The following is a 15,890-nucleotide window of genomic DNA, read 5'->3' as shown; positions in this document are numbered from 1 at the left end:
TCAATTGACTTCCATTGAAAGAGATCAAAGGGATATCTCCGGATAGAAGTGTCATAGAAACATGAGGGTGGTCTCGTTTGACTCGGGGCAGCAAACAGCCAATCATGAATCACCTCAACACTTCCTAGCCCCGCCCTAGCAACCATTGTCGAGCACCCTAGCAACCAACATCCAAAGAGGGATATCTTCCATTTTGAATGTCACAGAGGCGTGGAGTTGGTTTTCTATCATTCACACTGACAAGCAGCCTTTGGAGTTTCATCATTGGCAGCTGCCAAGCCACTCCCTAGCAACCAAATAGAGCACCCTAGCAACCGTTTTGCAAGACCTATATCTCTGCATCAGAACATTGTATAAAGATCGTGGTTGGCTCTTTTGACTCATGCTAGTAAACAGGACTTCCAAAATGCTACACATGCTAGCTGTGAATAGCTACATGCTAAATGTAATTAGCTTAGGGTAAACATGATAAAAACAACTCAAAATGTGCTAGCATCATGCTAGCATTAATCATGCTAGCATCATGCTAAGCATATTAGCAACATGCTAATCATAGTAATTCATGCTAGAATGTAGTAAATCATGGTAAATCATGCTATAATGCGATAATTTGTGGTAAATCATGTTAGAAACATGGTAAAAAATACTAGAACGTGGTATATCATGGAATCACAACATTGTTAATTGTGTTAGCATGTGCCCATGTGCCACTGCAAGCACCACTCACATTTTCTTCAGGAAATATACATTCGAGTATTATTACAGTAAATACATGTAACGTGTTACAATGACACTGTACAATAGTGTTACCAAAAAAACTGTAAATAAAATACATTTATCAAGTTTTTAGAAATGTACACAGTATTGTGTTTGTTTCATATGGTTTTAAAATATATATATACTGCAATTACAATTATCATTTTAAATTAGAATAAAAAAATAAAAAAATGCTCATTATATTTATTTTTTCCAGGTCAGTTTACTTTAAATTCGATCTGGAGAAACTCAGTAAATAAACTAATAAACTATCATAAATCAATAAACTAAACATGACAGAATCATCTGAGCAGAAAAGAGAAACTAAAAGAGAATCAAAATTGTTCCTCTTGTGGCCGTCAGTCATTAAGGATTGAAACGACATGAATATATGATGAATCTCTCTCTCTCTCTCTCTCTCTCTCTCTCTCTCTCTCTCTCTCTCTCTCTCTCTCTCTCTCTCTCTCTCTCTCTCTCTCTCTCTCTCAATATGTGCTTTATTGTCATGACAATTGTTCCAATGTATTGCCAAAGCATTCCCAATCACACACACATGTACATGTACATACAATATATATTTTGTATACATTTTGAATTGATGGATAATATGTATTTTTTGTAAATTTATGTAGTGTATTTGTTGTTTAGTGGTTGTTTTGAGTCTTTTGTTTTGTCTACCTGTCCAGGGACAACAGATGCAAATTAGCTGTTAGCTAACTCTGTGTAACTCCTGTGTGTGTGTGTGTGTGTGTGTGTGTGTGTGTGTGTGTGTGTGTGTGTGTGTGTGTGTGTGTGTGAGAGAGAGAGAATGTGAGTGTGTGAGTGCGTCACTGACTTTTTCACATAATAAATGTTGAAGTTGTGTTTTATTTTATGAAGTTAGGGCAAATAATTTCATTTTTTTTATATGAAACGTCCCTGAGTGTTGCTCAGTCTCCACTTCTCTCTGACATAGTTGTGTCTCTCTCTGGCCAGCCAGTTCTGTCTGCATCTCACACACACACACACACACACACACACACACACACACACACACACACACACACATTCTTACATCTATTAGGACATTCATTAACACAATTCATTGCATTGTCCTTACCCATCACAACTAAGTGCCTAACCTGAACCCTGACCCTAAACCTGGTCAGTTTTGCATTCCTGGAGCATCAGATGACACAACACATGTAAAAAATTATCGGCTGAAAATTAGACTGATTATTTTTGACACATTTAGTAAATATTGCTTATTGCAACCAAAAGTGAAGAATCAAAAATGGACACAAACCTCTTTGTTCATCAGTATCTTAATGTTTCATGGTGCATTCATCAGAACAATAGCAAATGACATCTGGCCCAGTTGTGGCCCACATCTTCCAAATTCTTCTGGCCCACAAACCGCATGGACAGACGGCGATGACTCAACCCGAGTGTGGCAGCTAGAAGTCAGCCACAACCGGGCCAGATCTGGGCCAGATCTAATGATCATATAATAAAGAAAATACTTAAATAATCAGTCAAAAGTGCTTTAATAAATATAAATATTTCATGAATACATTTAAATTTATAAACAGTAATCAAAAACAGGAAACAATACATATTATAAATACATATATAAATATAACAAATATAAAATAAAACAGGCAGTGTCCAGAAGGGGAGGACTGCCAGAAACCAGAAGGTAGTCCAAAGAAAACAAATATTTATAAATGAAAATCAAAAACAGGAAACAATAAATATAATAAATACATTATATAAATATATACAATTAAACAGGCAGAGGTCCAGAAGGGGAGGACTGCCAGAAACCAGTCCAAAGAAAACATTAGACCAAGGTCTATACATACATATTAGGAACAAGGTCAAGCAAGTGTCACTCAGAACCAGGAGACTTTAATAAACAAGTGGAGGATCAGATCTATAGTTCACAAACAGAGCAAGGCAAAAGGGCAGTCCGTTGAACAGGCGAGTGTCAGAACCAGGAAAGAGTCCATTTTTGCCCGACGGCCTCCATCCCTGTCTGCGGAAAGCTGCAGCATCTCTTTATCCAGTTTTCTACTTCCTGGTCTGTTGCAGTGGAAGTCAAACGGTTTCTTCTGACTGCAGCTACAATGACCAACAGTAAATAAGCACATTATTATTATTTATTATAAAATCTAACATTTATAGGGAATTTTTTTTTTAGCTGACACCAAACACAAATAAAACACAGTAGTTAATTTCAGAAAGCCACACCATTAATTACAGTTTTCAGAGAGGTGTCTTTGAATGCCGCTTTTCCACTGATGGGCCATGTCGTTTGATAGAAGGAAGCTCAGAATCCGCCACACACTTTCCTTTACTGTTGTGCCTCCCCTCAAGGCTAACGTGTTTATCTGGAAACATAAATATATGCACAAATAAAGGAACAAGCAAACATCACACTTGATTATAATGTTCAAAATCGGGGTGGGCTTTTACCGGTCAATATAACAGTTCATTTGAAATTATTTAGCCTATAAAAGGATAGTAGAATAGCCGTTTCTGTTTAGAAGAGCATAAAAGTGCGTCCATCCATCATAAAAGTGCTCCACACAGCTCTGGGGGGTTAATAAAGGCTCTTTGAAGCGAAGCGATGTGTTAGTATAAGAAAAATAAAGAGCTTCCAGCAGACAGGCCTTGGAAAATATACAGCCATTCACTGCCATTATAAAGCTTGGAAGAGCCAGGACATTTTTTTTTTTTTTTTTACTTTATTTTTTTTTTTTTTGGACAAGAAAAAAAGAAAAAGAAAACCAGACAGACAGACCAAGGGATATCATCATGATAAACAGAAGTGCTCAACATCATGTAATTGTGCAATGCTAAAAAAATCCACTAGATGGCACTGTGTCTGTGAGCAGCCTTTTCAGTGTTCCTTCAAACAGCACGTGACAGCGAAAATTCACTCATCCTTTGACGCATATCGGCGGGACTTTTAAAGGTAAGACTATTTTGTTGACATATTATCGTTTCAGAGGACTGGTTAAACAGAATTATGTAACTTAATTAAACAAAAATAAGTCTTATAAGGGTCAAATATTTTTTCTCAAAACATGCTCTACCAAACGGTTGAGTTGTCATTTTATGGTAGAGAAGCTAGCTAATGTTGGTAAAATTAGCTATTTACCATGAACAAAAGGGTTAGTGCTGTTAAAATGATTAATTTAATATTATTCAATTACATATTTGATAAAATATTTGATCAATATAATTTTTCACCATTTCTGTACTGTGTATATGGTAAATATCAAGAATAAATTTGAATTAATACCAATTCTGGTGTTACTATTAATTTCATAATTTAAAATTGACTATGTTTGTGTATTACTATATGACTAGCATTGTAAGAGTACATGGTTTGTAATACAAATTGTTTTCTTTATGTTTTAGACATGATAGATGGACGCCAAATCATTTTACGGTTCAAGACCACGCACTTCTCTGGCCCTTGTGCCAGAAAATCCTGAGGACTCAGATGCGGATCTGAGTGATGATGACCCCATAGATGATCCAGATTATCTGCCCACACCAGCAGAAGAGAGTGGGGACACTTCTTTGATTCAATGGATGAGGAGGAGGTTGCCTCAACAAGTTCATCCTCTAAACCACCGTCCAAAAAGAAGAGGAGAAATGGGGAAAAACTCCCTGAAAACTGTTTCTTTGGCAGAGCTACAGGACACACAAACCATTTAAAGAAGAAGGGGGTAAAATGGGAATGGACTCCTGAGTGCCAAATCAGTCTAGCTGAGATTGTACTCGGTTTTCGTTTTTAACAGTGACCTTCCATCTTTTGGCAGGAATGGTATAAATGCACTCTAAGATTTGCCAATAAAGCAGAAAGTGCAATGAGAGATACACCAAAACGAAGTGCCCAGTCAGTAATGCTGCTTCTGAGATCACTTTCATCGTTTGTTTCGCCAGTACTGCTACAATCATGGCTGCTGTTTGTATTCTCACTAACAGAGATGCAAGTAGGATTCAGATCTGAAGGTCTGCAGTCAGAGGGAACGCCACCAGGAGGAATGCTAACAGGAGAGTTGTTAAGATTATCAGTATGGTCATACACCTCATGATTCACTGATTTAAGAGAAGTGTCAACTCTTTTGAGGGCCCTTTTCCTAAGATTGCTGCGTTCATTGTAATTCATCACTAGTGAACACAATACAGAGTCACAAATAAAATATGCATGGAATATCCCTAATGAGTTCAAGCTCAGGATGTTCACTACCCTATAATGAGAGAGAAACAGCAGATTAGGAGAGCAAGTTAATAAATTAAAGGGATAGTTCACAGTAAAATTCTGTCATCCTTTACAATCAACAAATAAATATTAAATGACAGTGATTAAACAATATACAAGTCAAGAGTATTATTCTGTATTACAGGTATTTACAGGTCAAAAGAGACAAGAGTTTGGTAGAACAGTATAAATCCATACATTTAAAATAAAAATTAAAAAAAAATATATAAAAAAAACAGTATCTGATCATGTGTCATCATACTAACGCTACAGTGGATTGAATCTAGTTTGGTTTTGTTTTTCTTTCTTTTTTTCTCCTTTTTCCTGCATTGATTTTTTACACATCTATCAAATCATGTGCATCATACTAGATTTATTTATTTTTAGCTGGCTTTCCGTGTAGTGTAGCGATCACGACTTTACGAGATGAGTGTAACGTTATAAGATATGTGCGATGGAAGATCTCGTGGTGATTCAGCTATTCTCCGTCTCTGCAAACAAGGCGAGTAAATTTGTATTCATAAATTTAATAATTGTAATACTAAACTAATCTTGCTGAATCTTATTCCTAAATAATGAATTTGCAGTTTTTTCCAAGCTGCATTCATAACCAAAGAGTAAAATTGCGTTCTAGGGTCTTTAATGTCTTTATATATATATATATATATATATATATATATATATATATATATATATATATATATATAATATTTTGGTATTCTAGTGTTAATTTTGAATCTTAAAGTGTGTTTTATTCATTTGAAAAAAAGAATTGTGAAAGACAGGAGATGCTGACTGGAAGCGTGGACCTCTTTTGAGTCCCGCCTATATTAGGTGAGTCAATTTTAAAGGTTAACAGTTAAATTAGGGTAGGTAGGATTTTTATAAAAAAACTTTCTAATTTGTTTAAACTGTCTTTATATACCAATACATAATTAAAATGTAAGTGCTCTGAAAAAGAGTTTAAAATTTGAGTGACTGTAGACCTTTTAATCTGCAATAAACACAGCTCATTATTTCCATTCGGGACGAAACAATTGATTGGTTTGGGCGACTGTCACTCACTCTCGCAACCATGGCAACCACCACTGTTGCTAGATCTGCCCATATGCGCGCGCACCCGTTTGATTTGAGGAGTGCAAGAGAGGCGCGGAGCCTACGAAGAGTAAAATTATGGCAGAGAAAGAGCATTCAAAATTCAAAGCACCTGCATATTCAGTCAGCGAAGGCAAACAAGGCAAAAACTTCTTCCTCGGAGGCTCGGACGCTGGTTGCCCGCACTCTTGAACGACCTCCTCTGCTTCGCCCTCGACCCCGGACCTGTCCTTGAACCGACGATGTACTTGTCTCCGGAGTGTAACGTTAGTCCTCATCAGTCAACAATGTTTTCATCATGTAAACTCTTACATGCAAAACACCGTATATGTTATGACTCTTACACGAAATTCACCTTCATCACAGTTAAACTGACTAGTGCAAAATGCCCGTGCAAAATCAGTTTTTGAGTGTGTTTTTAGTAGCCTAATTGTTGGTTTGATGTGTTTGTGTGCTCATTGTTACAATTACACAGCAAAAGTTCAGTGACATTTTTATATGTGCATGGTAGAAAGCACACAGTGAACTCTGAGAAAACACTATGCTTGAGCAAACAGTTTGTGAATAGGCTGATGCCCGTGCAAAGTGCCAGTGCAAAATCAGTTTTTGTGAGCTGATCGCCATCAAAAAAGTTGGCCAAAAAAGAGATATTTCTTAGCGATGGCTGATTTCAACAGTTTCAATATGATAAAAAATAACTTTTATATTGATTCAATGGATTAATTGCATTTTGGGAAAAAAAAGTGTCATGAATTTATTGCATTTTTGGGGAAAATAATCCGTTTTTATAATAAATCTTTGAAAATCTAAATCTGGATTATAGATTATAATAATCTATTATTATAACCTAAAGATGCTATGTGAAAGTTTGAAACAGAAAATAGTGGTTTTCATCTTGTCACTTTCTTGGTAAAGAAAACACATTTTTACTCAAATGAATCAAAATGGATTTATCATGGATTTATCATGGATTTATCACGTTTTGGAACCAAACTATAATATTAAAAAGTAAACAGTGTAGCTGACAGAGTGTTTATGTCAGAATGTTTATTTTTAAACCACAACCTTCTAAGTGCTTATTTTACTGTTATTTTTAACGATATCTTTTGCATTTCTCATCCAAACAACGTCAAACTTGGCACTGCACTTACTCGTGCCCGTGGCAAGACACCTGTCGAATTTGAAATCCATCGGACCAACGGTAAATCCAAATAAAAATGTCACTGAACTTTTACTTTAGTAATTGTTGGTTTGGTGTGTTTGAGTGCTCATTGTTACAATTACACAGCAAAAGTTCAGTGACATTTTTATTTGTGCATGGTAGAAAGCACAAAGTGAACTCCGAGAAAACGCTATGCTTAAATGATGCCCGTGAAAGAGACCGTGTACGCATCGAATAGGATATGTTTAGTTGGTGAATAGCGTAGGCTACTATTACACAGTAGCGATAACGTTAAGCGCACCAGAATGAAATATAATATTCAGAAGTAAACAGCATAGCTGACTTACAGATTCAGTTAACATCCACAAATGAATAAGCGCGTCGATTCAGGGAGCAGTGCAAAGTGCCCGTGCAAAATCAGTTTTTGTGTGTGTTTTTAGTAATTGTTGGTTTGGTGTGTTTGAGTGCTCATTGTTACAATACAGATTTCAGGGAGCAGGCTACACAGTGAACTCCGAAAAAATGCTACGCTTGAGCAAACAGTTTGTGAATAGGCTACTACAAATGATGGCTGTGAATAAAATATAATATTCAGAAGTAGGCCTGTCGCGATAGTCGATAAGTCGATTAATCGCACGATAAAAAAAAATGAGCTCGATAATTTTTCCGGCCGCGATAATTCCATTTGCATGATTGTTTGTTTTCCTCGTCTCTCTCTCTCTAACAAAGAGACTGGATGACCACTCTCGCTCGGTTCTTTAGCGTATAGGAGGAGTGAACCCTCTTGTTGTCAGTTGCATGCGGTCTTTGTGTGGGAAGGCGGCGCCGCGGCGCTTGTCAGTCACATGGTCTTTGTATGGGAAAGCGCCGGCGGGACTGTTTGCGGCTACTGCCGGGAGAGAGAGAAGACGCTAGTTGTGAGTTGCGACAGCGAGCCCGATCTCATGAAAATGCGTATCTATACCACGAATGTTATTTCTCGTGCCATTTATACGCCAAAAATAGTTTTTGCGTGCATATGATACGCTCTTTATGGCGTGTAATACACACGCACTCCTCACCCCTAATCCTAACCAAGTATTTTCAGTGTGTAGCATATACACGCAATAAAGCGCGTCTCCGTCTTCCCGACAGTACACAAACACTTGACAAAGTAACAGGAGGACAAAGTAACAGGAGTAACAGTGCAAAATTGTGCGATATGGCTTGTTGAGGCTTTTTTTTATTTTTTTACAAAGGTCCTAACTGTCAGTTTTGCCTGTTATGGAATGTATCACTATTTAATAATGTCTAAAGCCTAATGTTTAATATTTTTTGAAGTGCAATTTTGTTTAATTTTATTTATTAACAGACATTTATTTTGTTAACAGACACTAAGAGTCCATTGCTTTTATTGTTTTTGGTTGTTTTGTTCATTTTTTTGGATATTTAAAATGTTTTCCGTTTTCAATGTTTAATATTCTTTAGAAATAAAAGTTTATAGATCGTTGAAAAGGTGTACCTGCATTATTATGCCATTATAATTATATTAAATGAAAATGGTCTCAGAACGACAATATTATCGTTTATCGCGATAATTTCTTGGACAATTTATCGTCCAGCAAAATTTGTTATCGTGACAGGCCTATTCAGAAGTAAACAGTGTAGCTGACAGAGTGTTTATATCAGAATGTTTATTTTTAAACCACAACCTTCTAAGTGCTTCTTTTACCGATATATTTAACGATATCTTTTGCATTTCTCATCCAAACAACGTCAAACTTGGCACTGCACTTACTCGTGCCCGTAGCAAGACACCTGTCGAGTTTGAAATCCATCGGACTAACGGTTCGAGAGATAGGCTATGCGAATAACAGACACACACACACAGACAGTAGACTAAAAAAGTAGAAAGCACACAGTGAACTCCGAGAAAATGCTATGCTTGAGCAAACAGTTTGGGAATAGGCTACTACAAATGATGCCCGTGAAAGAGACTGTGAACGCATCGAATAGGATATGTTTAGTTGGTGAATAGCATAGGCTACTATTACACAGTAGCGATAACGTTAAGCGCACCAGAATGAAATATAATATTCAGAAGTAAAGAGCATAGCTGACTTACAGATTCACTTAACATCCACAAATGAATAAGCACGTAGATTCAGGGAGCAGTGCAAAGTGCCCGTGCAAAATCAGTTTTTGTGAGCTGATCGCCGTCAAAAAAGTTCAGAAGATATTTCTTAGTGATGGCTGATTCCAACAGTTTCAATATGATAAAAAATAACTTTTATATTGATTCAATGGATTAATTGCATTTTGAAAAAAAAAAAAAAAGTGTCATGAATTTATTGCATTTTTTGGGGAAAATTATTGCATTTTTGGGGAAAAAAAGATTTGAATTTGTTATGTTATTATAACCTAAAGATGCTATGTGAAAGTTTGAAACAGAAAATAGTGGTTTTCATCTTGCCACGTTCTGGAACCAAACTATAATATTCAGAAGTAAACAGTGTAGCTGACTGAGTGTTTATGTCAGAATGTTTATTTTTAAACCACAACCTTCTTGGGGCTTCTTTGACCGATACAACCCTCTAATGTCAGAATGTTTATTTTTAAACCACAACCTTTTAAAAATGATATATTTAACGATATCTTTTGCATTTCTCATCCAAACAACGTCAAACTTGGCACTGCACTTACTTGTGCCCGTGGCAAGACACCTGTCGAATTTGAAATCCATCGGACCAACGGTTCGAGAGATATGTGGTTAACACACACACACACACAGACAGACAGACAGACAGACAGACAGACGGACATACAGACAGACAGACAGACGTTTCTGTAATTTATAGATAGATGGTAATGGAAAAATGTGTATCAATGCAACCTGTTTTTAGCTTTGCCTTATAGCTCGTTACCTATAGCCTAAATATAGCTCGTTACCGAATCAAACAAAATATATTTTAAACTTAACCAGTATCGATATGCTAGCTTGATAGTGAGTACTAAAAGCCATCTTATTTGTTTATATTTATAGTGATAAAGTTAGGTATTTTATTACATGTGATTCTGACATGATGTCACTGCATGCACTGCGCTCCTTCCTCTCCACTCATCTCAGGTAATAAATGCGTCTTCCTGGCGTCGCGCGTTCATGTGTTTTGGGGGCGTGGCTTTGGAAGGAGCCCAGAAGGGAGGGGGTGGGAGTGAATGGAAATAATTAGCTGTGTTTACAACAGTCGTGAGAGGACTAGAAACACTCGATTTTTATACTCTCTTTTTCAGAGTAATTATATTTTAATTATGTATTGGTATATAAAGACAGTTTAAACAAATTTGGAATGTTTTTTTTTTTTTTTTGAAAAATCCTACCTACCCTGCCTTTAATTCATTATGGTTTAATAATTATGATACTAAAAGTAATCTTTTGATTTAGATTTTTAATCATGAATAATGGATTTGTTGCAGTTTTTGCACGATAGCCTTTCAAATGCGTCAAGTGATTATAGTATTTGAAATGTATTAAACTTTTTCTGCTCTAGGACTAATATTAAATTTAAAGTTTGCTTCATTAAAGGGATACTTCAGCTCTGGAAAGATGAATGTGTATTTAAAATGGGTAATTTATGTAGCAGAAATGTGAAATTATTTTTGAATTTGGAGCCTTCTAGACTGAGTAAAGCCAGAAAATATATTTTTAGCTTTTGTGGATGAAAAACTACAACTCCCAGAATTCACTTGCTTCACTGCCCTAGGAAGCCACGCCTACCGGTAAGAGAGCGCAGTTAAACTAGTAGTGGGAAGTTCGGATCATTTTACTGACTCGGATCTTTGAGTCTCGTTCAGCAAAATGAACGAATCTTTTCGAGTCATTTCGTTCATTTCAGCATAATATATATAAAATGGCATGTTAAATATCCCAACACATCTTGTACTTACGAAAATGTTGATTACATTTGTAAAAAGAATAAAAATAAACTATAGGGTAAGGCAGCCAAAGCCAAATTATAAGAAACCGAAATGTTTTATTAATTGATTAGTTGTTGGGTCTTAAGTTCAGGCTATTTCAGTCTGACTCTGTTAGTTCACCTCAACTCAACAAGACGTTCTTTCCTTTGCAACTTCATATTTATCACGTTTGTTCTCCTCCTCTCGTGTCTCGAGATGTCAGTTGTCGACTCGTCAGTGTCTGACTCTGATCTGTCTGCTGGGCCGTGCCGTGTGTGATACAGCAGGGCCGGAAACAGAAATGATTAGTTCATCTTTCGAGTCTCGAGTTCGGGTCCGAGTCTTTCGTTCTTCCTGTCAGTCCCATAGAGGCTATGCTGTCAGTAACGGAAAGAGAAAAGATTAGTTCATCTCTCGAGTCTTCGGGTTCGAGTCGTTCGTTCTTCAAGCCACAAACCCATAGCACTATGCAGAAACAGAAATGATTAGTTCATTTTTTTCGAGTCCTGGGTTTGAGTCCTTCGTTCTTTTGCCACGTGACCGCTGGTATCTCGCATCAAATACAACATTAGATTCGTATTCAGGGATACAAACATGTACGGTCAAAAAAGAGAGAGGTTATCGAAGCCCTCGCCCCGCAGCAAATATCCAGATACTTACATAATTGTGACGAATTTAATCCTTTATAAGTTATCATTTTGCAGTGTAAGATACAGTTAACATCATTAAATATTACATAAATGTATTACTATGTATTTTTATTAAACCTAATGAGTGTATAAATCAGTAGCAAAAAGTAATTCTTGAAAAAAATCTGCACAGTAATTTTATAAAATCTAAACACGTTAATAAAAACAAATTACTATTAGTACTCTTATAAAATTCAATCAGGCAATCATACATTTCACCATTTTATATTTATATATTAATGTCAAGAATTCAGAAGTGTATATATTTATATACACTACACAGAAATATACAATTAAATTATGCTTATTTTAAATGTATTGAGCAGGCTAGATATAAAAAAAAATCTAGGCTTTTAATAATCTTTCAGTGCACAAAACCATGAAAACATGAAACGCTTCAAAACAGAGCGCACAAAGCGATTATGCGCATCGCGGGTGCAGAATGATGCGCTCAAAGCAACATGGAGTCACAGTGCGCTGCACAAGTGCGCATTTAAAAGTTCACGGCGCAAAGCGAAGAAATGTCGAGCGCACAAATCCTAGTGTATATCTGTCCAACAGTTTATTGATCATTTGTTTCTTCAGTTTTAAATTCCAGTTATTGTGCGTTTGATGCCGATTCATAGTCCTTGTGATGTGTGTGATCTGACAGGCACACGGTAGCGAGTCATTTAAAAACAGCAACAAACTCCAACAAAATAAAGTCATTTTATGCAAATCTACAGCCTTTTCTCTACAGATCAAGCATTATAATGTGAATATATCATATTGGAGAGAGTTTTACCGTGCATCCTGCCGTAACCGGAAGAGGCGCGCGCTGTTTGAATACCGAGTGGAGAATGATTGACAGCCGCAGAGGAGGGAAAATGAGTTTCCGTAAACTTTAATGATGTAAATAGACTTCTGTCCATCACATTAAGCTATGGAATGGCTTCAGATGACTGTCACCCAAACTGACGTGAAAAAAGCGGGAGGCGCCGAAAAGCGCGCTGTTTGCATCCCTGGTGTTGCGTAATGCGCATGCGCGGTCAACACAAAATGAACGAGTCACTCTGAGACAACTCGACTGCAGCTCGACTGCAGAATCCGACACGTGCGCCTTGCGCTCGCGAGAGATTTTTGACATACGTCAGCATGACATCAGAGCAAGGCGGACCGCACTCGGACACATTTCTAACCGGCATGCATCTCGCGCTGATCACCGGTGATCGATTCTGCGCAGATTTTGCTCATCTCAAACAAGCCTAAAGATTCGTTCAAAATGAACAAATCGTTCATGAACGACACATCACAAAAGGTGTGTTCGACATCGGCTGCGGCTGGATGTAACCGATCGGCGAGAGTAGCCGCGTGCAGGCGGGGAGGAGCTGCAAACGGAGACGTGAAGTCGGACACTTTCTGGTTCCCGTAGTGACCGCTCACGTGGTGTTTGCATACTTTACCACAGCTGCAGTGAAATAAATGCAATATTTGCCAAATAATACACAGATGTTTCAGAGACATTTTCATTCAATAATTTATGTACTGCTTCATACAGCATCTGTTTGAACAAGAATAAAGTTCAACATAAGCTACTTTCAATGAAGTGGAGTCTACGTTTTTTAAGCAGTTTTAATTTGATAAACATGACACAATATAACATGACAACGACATGAAAAAAGTGTTCACTGTTATCATAAACTGATTTGAGAGCTTTAGAGGAACTAAAGGTGTTCGAAATAAACACGAAACACACGTGATCGTTGTCATGCGCTGAATCCGGCCAATCGTGGAACAGCTGTGTCGTCATCAGCCCTCCTGCAGCCCAGTGCAGCCGCTCTTGAGAAGCTGCGCTGGCTGAGTTCTCCGGCTACTCTCGAATCGGTCTCGCGGTACTTTGATGGCATACGTCACAGTCACGTGGCGTCGGCGCTGTATCAAGTCAGACAAAATTTCTAACCGGCATGCACTGCTTCAAGTCAGCCGCCGATCGGTCTGCGCAGAGCTGCATGAAGTCGAACAAGCCTTAAGTTAAACACAAGAAGGCTAGCTACTAGCGAGTCTCCGTGACGAGTCTGACAGGGATTTCGAGATCGCCCAAAATTTCCTGGATTCAGCTTTTGCGTTCTACAGTCGCCATTCATCATGTTTATCAGTTTCCTTATCAATGCACATCAACCAATAACTTGGCGTTCATGTAAACACTACATTCAGATTCACTAATCGGAATGAATTCCGTTAGACTGAAACAAAAGGTGTGCATGTAAACAATGGATGCCGACTGCAGAAAGCAAAAAGCTGAATACCGGACATTTTGGACGATCTCGGCGGCCGGACGTGTCCGGGAAAAATAGGATGGTAACCCCTAATACTTTCTCCTACTACTCACCTTTTCCACAGAACAAGAGCCTGTTAGCTTAGCTTCCAAAAAAAAAGATAGCTGACACTATCTGTGTACACTGTGTACATGCTTTGAGTGAGATCGCATCCTCATATGGGCGGGTTGAACACATGCGGGACAGCGCCTTCTACTGGCTGTAGTCTTTAGCCTTTGGACAAAAAAATCCTCCGATGACGCAAAATGACAATTTTTGCGTCATCTGAGGATTTTTTTCAGACATAAAATAAGTAAATCTCTCATCTCAGGGGGATATGAGGGGGGAAAGCAGGGTAATTTGAAAATACTACAGGTTTTCTACTGATACAAAGCTTAATGCTAAATCCTGAAGTATCCCTTTAAATCATTACATTTACCTCAGAAGAGCCAATCAATGTCCAAGAACTTGGTATTTAGCTAGAAAAATAAACTTTAGAGACAAGCATTTTGACAAATATATACACTATATTGCATATTCATTGTATTTTTACTTAGCCTATTTTAGCCTGTTTAATGTATGTTTGAATAAATTCGTCATGTTTTTTTTGACAGCGACCATTTAAATGTTTTTACTTCAAATAACAATTAGAAACACTGTCATTAAAGTTATTAAAGCATTATTAGAAAAAAAAAAAACGTTGTGCAATTTAAATGTAAGTAGCCTATACAAATCAGTACTTTTTTTTTTACTGTAATATTAATGTACCAACATGGGTTCCCTGTATAGCTTAAAGCATTAGTTAACATTAAAATAACCTGTAGTGTACCTGATACGTACCAATTAATCATTAAATCGAAATCGAATAAAATTGTGACATTTGTCAATGTTTGACAACCCTGCTTGTAAGGCTGGAAGCTTACGCTGCTATTTTAAAACCAATAATGACGTGTATAATTCAAATATTTATCTGACTCCAATATAATTAATCTGACTCTTATTCTGTTATTCTTTGACCTCTTATTCTTTAAATGTGAAGGTCTTTCTTTCTATCAGCTCTGATAGGAATACGTAGGATTTAACCTGAACGTTTAGATAACGAAAGTTATAATCACTTTATAATAATCACTTTAGCTTTAAACATCATCAGTGATAAAAGGAAAGATTATCAAAGCCTTTAAAGCAGACAAAGCCTTTAAATTAAGTCACATGTTTAAATATACAGACAGTAGAATGGAACAACACACTGTATAGAAAACTTAGTAGTAACAAATAATGCACTGTTGTGCAGACAAGGCCGTAAAAACTTCTCAGTATGAGGTTACGCACCGGTGTGCGAGAGTGGCAGGGGTTAAAGCCTTTCTCCAAGATCAACAGTTACCTTTCCTTCTTATACCCTGAGCAAAACATTGTTAAACATGAGTGGAATACCAACACCGAAACCGACCGACAGGAAACCAAAAGTTGAGACAAAATGATGGAGATCAAGAGGGGGAGAAGAACATTAACATATTCTCCTCAATGTGTGTTTAAGCAATAGTACCTAGAATAGGATACTTTAAAATCTCTATTAAGTTCACCACGTTCAGTTTATAAGCTGTCGGATGAGACCAAACATGGCATAATTACATTTTAGAACAACTAGTAAATAAACAGTATGTGGTTGAAAGCATATGTCCTGTAAAGAGAAAACAATCCTGTGC

At 37.1% G+C, this 15,890-nt stretch overlaps 1 protein-coding gene across 1 annotated transcript in view; it reads right to left on the bottom strand.

The window, feature by feature from the left end:
* The window catches only part of LOC311295030 (NACHT, LRR and PYD domains-containing protein 3-like), a gene marked incomplete at its 5' end in the record, with an annotated part of 145,985 nt that overhangs the window by 98,755 nt on the left and 31,340 nt on the right, over window positions 1–15,890 (bottom strand). The gene's annotated exons all lie outside the window — the stretch shown is intronic.

Source organism: Rutilus rutilus (genome assembly GCF_951802725.1).
Source record: "Rutilus rutilus genome assembly, chromosome: 1".
Classification (NCBI taxonomy): Eukaryota; Metazoa; Chordata; class Actinopteri; order Cypriniformes; family Leuciscidae; genus Rutilus; species Rutilus rutilus.
This window is presented reverse-complemented; position numbering and strand designations above follow the sequence as displayed.